A 6,000-nucleotide genomic window follows, 5' to 3' on the forward strand; every position below is an offset into this window, starting at 1 on the left:
GGTCCATGGTGTCGAATGCAGCTGTAAGATCTAAGAGTACCAATAGCGCTGATCTGCCCCGGTCTAACTGACGACGAATTTCGTCAGTAATAGCTACCAAGACAGTCTCTGTCCCATGACTTGAACGAAAGCCTGATTGAAAGGGGTCTAAGTACTTTCAGTGTAAGTATTTCACAAGTAAACAGGAAACAGAAACTTTCAAACCAGGAAACAAAAGGTTTTTCAAATTTTGTTACATGGTGTTATCTGACATATACGAGAGCTCAATGTCTTAACCCAATGGCTACTATTCGTCATGGTGGCCCCTTTCTTGGGAAATCGGATGTATATTGAACATTTCCAGTTTGTGGACCATTGTTTTGTTATCCATCTCTGTTGGTAAATTTTGCCATAATTTGACAATCTACAAATTGTAACAGCTCTGGCATGCCATCTGTTCCCTGTGATTTATTTCTCTCAAGTGTTTTGAAAACCTTTTCCACTTTCTAAAATTGTAGCTTCATCTTCAAATGGGGTTTCCTTGAAATTATCTATTATCCTTTCATGCTTTTTATGTAGTTTCTTAGGACCTTATCACACCACCTCACTTTTCTGCTACTGTTGTGTTAGCTTAGATAATGGATGCTTACTGCATAGAGTACCTTCAATAATTTACTTCTCTTCAATAGCACAATTATGCTGATTTGCCAATTTGTGTCTCCATGATCATATTACCACACATCTTCATAACCCACCTTGCTACAATACTGTAGTTCCTTTTAAAAATGGTCGTTTCTATTTTAACATATTTGTGAAAGTTAAGGATTAAAAACAAAAAAGTCATACATTCGACCGCATACATATATACATAATACAAGGAAAATGGCCAATTTGGGAATAGTGAGGGGGAACGGAGGAAAGTCCCATCTCCTAATATCTACTGTAGCATGCCAGCACAGAAATGAAAGGTACCCATCACACTATAGAATGTAGTGGGAATGTAGTTGGATAGGAAGATATTGAAATATTTTACCTGTCAATAGTTAGAAACAGGAGAATCATGGCAGTGGAAAGGGGAAGACAGACTGTGATAGGGACCAGTCCAGATGCAATGCCACTTTTCTTGCCTCATGTGTACGACATCCATTTTCTTTTCATTTTATCCTAAATACATGTTCTCCACTGCTGCTCATATAGCATTCCTAGTCTTGGTTTGGATTTCATTTTAATTTCTTAGATTCTGTGGGAGATGCCTCTTGCTATAATTTTTGTTGTTTTCTTCTATTTATTTGCATTGGTTGCTTAATAGTTTTCTGTGTTTCTACACATAGGTCACTGAATAATTATATTCAGGAATCTGACTTTGCCTCTGTCACTTTTTACTTCTATTTTGTCTTAAATGGCTTGAAGAGATTTATCTGTTATCCAATAAGGCTTATCTTTCCTGTTCTTCTGGTGTTTTTTTTTTAAGATTCACCTTTGGACAAGAAAGCAATTTTTAAAATCTTTAATAGTTTCCTTCACATTGCTTGTGACCTCTTAGACATTGCATTTGTCTTGGTGACCCGTGGTATGGATTTTGGATTATCTTGTATTAACGTAGCTTTGAATACGCCTCCTTCATCCTGGAAAGATTTGATCTTTTTGACATTTTTTCAACTTTTTTTAACCAGGTTCCCCACTTGAAGAAGTTTCCTTTTCCTTTTTTTTTTTTTTTAAGTCAATGTTTGGACTTCCCTGAGTTTTCCCATTCAGTTCTATATTCAATTTGATAGTTCTGAATTTACTGTTTAGCCACATTTACTCTTACTCTGACCCCTGCACAAAGATGGAGGTTTGCAGCAGTGGCCCTTGTCTGTGTCCTACCAAAAGAGGTAATGCGATATGAGAGGAAATGGGGGAGGGCCTTCTTCGTCATGACAGCCCAACTGTGGAATGCCCTCTCTTAAAGGTTGAACTAAAATCAACCTTGTACCAAGCAAAAAAAATGACTTTTTATTAAAGCTTTTGTGAACGAATGTACTTTAGTTTTAAATTGTTGTAAGCATAAAGCAATTGTTTTAACTGTTGTCTTGCTATCTGGGTGGGCGGGAGTGGGAAATTCAAAATGCAAAAGTATAAAATGTGTATTTTTCTGTGTAATGGTATGCTGGTTCTTCTTGCAAGTTATTGCTGCTGTCATCCTGCTCCAGCTGGACCAGAATAAACTCGGTAATCTCTGCTTCAAACTTGGTGAGCCTTTTATTGGGAATAGGGAAATCTTTATTTGCTTCTTGCAAGCTCGCCAGGTGTTGCACAATCCTCCTTCTGGGTCTAGCACGGGTCTCCATTTCCAGCGAGAACCCCCAAATCTTTGATCTCATCAATTACACTTCTCAACCTTGAATTTAGGGACTGATTCCCTTGCAAAACTATATTACCTATATAGTCCTATCTGACTTACTACTATATACAGTATGTGAGTATAGGATTGTAGCTTTTCCATGGCTTCAAGAATCAGGGATATTGTCATTCGCCTACATATTTTTTTTATGGAGAACTCTGCCTTCGTGGTTAAACAGTGCTTTGTTTTTAGAAGATATTATATTTCCTAGATTATATTTCTAGTTAAAAGATAAGATAATGATTAGAAGGGATAGGGGAAAACCTTATCTTTGTACGATTTTGGAATGCTGCTAGCAGTCAGGATGGACTAACCAGGGATTTGGTTCAATGCATGGAAGACAAATAATAAAAACAACAAAGAGATGTAAGCAGTTTAGCTTCATGAAGCTGAATCTAAGAATTTCCATAAGCATAATTAGGATTTCCCCCCCAATGAAACTGTATCCAGTTTATTGTCTTTGTATTCTAGCACGTAAACTATTGTGCTATACTTTTCTAATCATCTTTTCACATCTGCCTGTTTTTCTTTTTCTGAGGCTGCAAAGCACATCCCTATTATTCCTCCTCAGCATATTTCCAATAGATTAGCAAGTCACAGGTGGCAGAAAAGCTCCCAGACGTTTTCTTATTTTGAGGGCACGGTTGCCCTATTTGTCCCCTTAAAAGATGCTTAAGGACCCAGTGTTTAAAACAAAAGCAGGAACAAAGCAAAAGATGAAACCGTGCAGCCAGCTGGCTTATGTGTTATCAAAGCTTTTCTTCTTTTCTAGTTAAGATTCTCTACTGGCCTTTGGTGCTTTGTAATTCTGCTTTTGCCCACAGCTTGCCCAGATTCCCCAGTGGGTGCTCCACTCCAGATGACTTGCCCACAAATAGGGTTTAGCTTCTTGCTATTCCCCTTAGTCTGTTCTCTTAGGTTTAGCCTGATGTCGTCTTTTCACAGAACACTGCCTGCTTGCCCAACCATTCCTGAAGCCAGACCTTCAAGAATTTATGCATACAGAAGAGAAAGAGGAGATGGCATACATGTTAATAGGCTTCGCTGTCCTATTCTTCTTCCTCTCTTTCTTATAAAATACTGCAGAAAAGATTGTGGATTAATAACAATGTGACTGTTTTCAGTTACACTAGTCAGGAATTAGAACGTTTGAATAGTATGGGATGCAGGAACTACCCCATTTTACTTTATTAGTTATCCAAAGCAACTAAAATATATCATAGGTCAAGGTAAAGGTTTTCCCCTGACATTAAATCTAGTCGTGTCCGACTCTGGGGGGTGGTGCTCATCTCCATTTCTAAGCTGAAGAGCCGGCATTGTCTGTAGACACCTCCAAGGTCATGTGGCATGGAACTGCATTACCTTCCTGCTGATGCAGTACCTATTGATCTACTCACATTTGCATGTTTTCAAACTGCTAGGTTGGCAGATGCTGGGGCTAACAGCAGGAGTTCAGCCCGCTCCCCAGATTCAAAACTCCAACCTTTCCGTCAGCAAGTTCAGCAGCTCAGTGGTTTAAACCATTGCGCCATCGGGGAATCCAAAATATATTATAATAATAAATAAAATTTTATTTGAATCCCGCCCTATATCCTTGTGGGGACTCATCCATTCCTACCCTCATTAATGTAGTCAGAGAAGACTACATCAATTTTGACAGCTATAAATGTTTACCTCAGGTATGGAAGATGTGGGTGCCTTTATTGCCACCTTGTCTTCTCAGATAGGGATACTGCCAAGGACTCAATTTGGTTCTATAACTTAAATGCATTCCTCCCAGATTTCTTAGAAGTAGATACACAATCATACCCTTTGAGCTGTATGCCCTTCTATCAAGCACCGTGGTTTTGTTTTCCTATCCAAATGCATAATGTTTATCTGTATAAGTGGTTCCCTATCTCCAGTTGTTTTAAACTTCAGCTTCCAGAATTCCCGACAGTTGGCCAACATACTGTCTGTTCCCGTGTCATGTGTAACTGGACAAAGAGAATCAAGCCATTAGTAGTGTCAGCAGTTTTGATTATTTAGCTTTTAATTGATTCACATTGTCTCTTTCATGCTACATGCTATTATAAAGCATGCTGACACATAGCATTTTCACAAACAAAGCATTTTCACTGAAACAGTGAAACAGTGCTTTTAAAGCTATTTTATGCAAGGGACCAGCAGGGCTTGTCTTTCTTTCTTTCTTTCTTTCTTTCTTTCTTTCTTTCTTTCTTTCTTTCTTTCTTTCTTCCTTCCTTTCTTCCTTTCTTCCTTTCTTCCTTCCTTCCTTCCTTCCTTCCTTCCTTCCTTTCTTTCTTTCTTTCTTTCTTTCTTTCTTTCTTTCTTTTAAAAAACCCCACTATACTCACAGAACTCAGCAAATCAAATCCAGTTAGTTCAACACTGGAGTCCCTGGGGTGCAGTGGGTTAAACCCTTGTGCTGGCAGGACTGATGACTTGAAGGCTGGGTTGCTGACTTGAAGGTTGCCGGTTCGAATCCAATCTGGGAAAAGCACGGATGAGCTCCCTCTATCAGCTCCAGCTCCATGCGGGGACATTTATTTATTTACAGCATTTATATTCCGCCCTTCTCACCCCGAAGGGGACTCAGGGCGGATCATATTGCACACATAAAGGCAAACATTCAATGCCATGACACAGAACAGAGACAGAGACAAGACACAGGCACCGGGCTGGCCTCGAACTCATGACCTCTTGGTCAGAGTGATTTGTTGATTTGTTGCAGCTGGCTTGCTTTCCAGCCTGCGCCACAGCCCGGTCCTAATGAGAGAATGACATGAGAGAAGCCTCCCACAAGTGTCATCGAGAACTCAGCAGACCCCTGCCTTCAAATTGATCTGACCTTCAGCGGGAAGTTTCACAGGTCCATAAGACCAACATTGGATAAAGAGAAGTGGGAAAGTGTTCCAGCAGCAGCAACTCACCATAAACACCTCTTTCTCTGGTCTTTCCTAACCCCAACCTTGTAACAAATCCCCTAATAAAATGTTTCCTAACTTGCAACTTCATTCCCGCCTTCTGATATTTTGTGTCCTTCTTCTTCCAAAAAATAACAATAAAACCTTATAAACTACCTTTTGGGGCCGTGGGAAGCCACTGGCCAACCCAGGGGGCCTCCATAGGCAACCTGGGGGAAACAGAACCACATTTTTCCAAACCGCGGATACGGAAACCTCACTAACCCCCGTAACCACGGGTCCGTCAAAACGCTCCGTTTCGGTGGCATATTCTTCCTGACTAAATCCTAACACTAACTGCTATCTCACTTTTTGCGCCAAGGAAAAATAACCTTTTTGTTTTAAGAACCAAATTTAAAGGGACAAACAGCTGGTTATTGAAACTCGCTGCCTCCGCTTTCCTCATCCACGCCTGGAGATCGCTGCTGGGGATTTCAGAAATGGTTCCCCAAAGCTGCGACCCTGGAAGGGAGTTTTAGTTCTCCAAGGACCAAGGGCCAGCTCCGGGGCCCCCACAGAACAGGACTTTGCCTGGGATTCACCCTCCTTCTAACCCCATGGAGACTGCCAGCCTGCTGCCAAGAGATCCGGATGCCCCACTATGTCTTAATGCTCTAATTTCTCTCATTTCCCTTTCATATGAACTGTATGCTTATATGTTTATGAAATATTGGG

This window comes from Anolis carolinensis, chromosome 4 (genome assembly GCF_035594765.1).
Source record: "Anolis carolinensis isolate JA03-04 chromosome 4, rAnoCar3.1.pri, whole genome shotgun sequence".
In the NCBI taxonomy this organism is placed as follows: domain Eukaryota; kingdom Metazoa; phylum Chordata; class Lepidosauria; order Squamata; family Dactyloidae; genus Anolis; species Anolis carolinensis.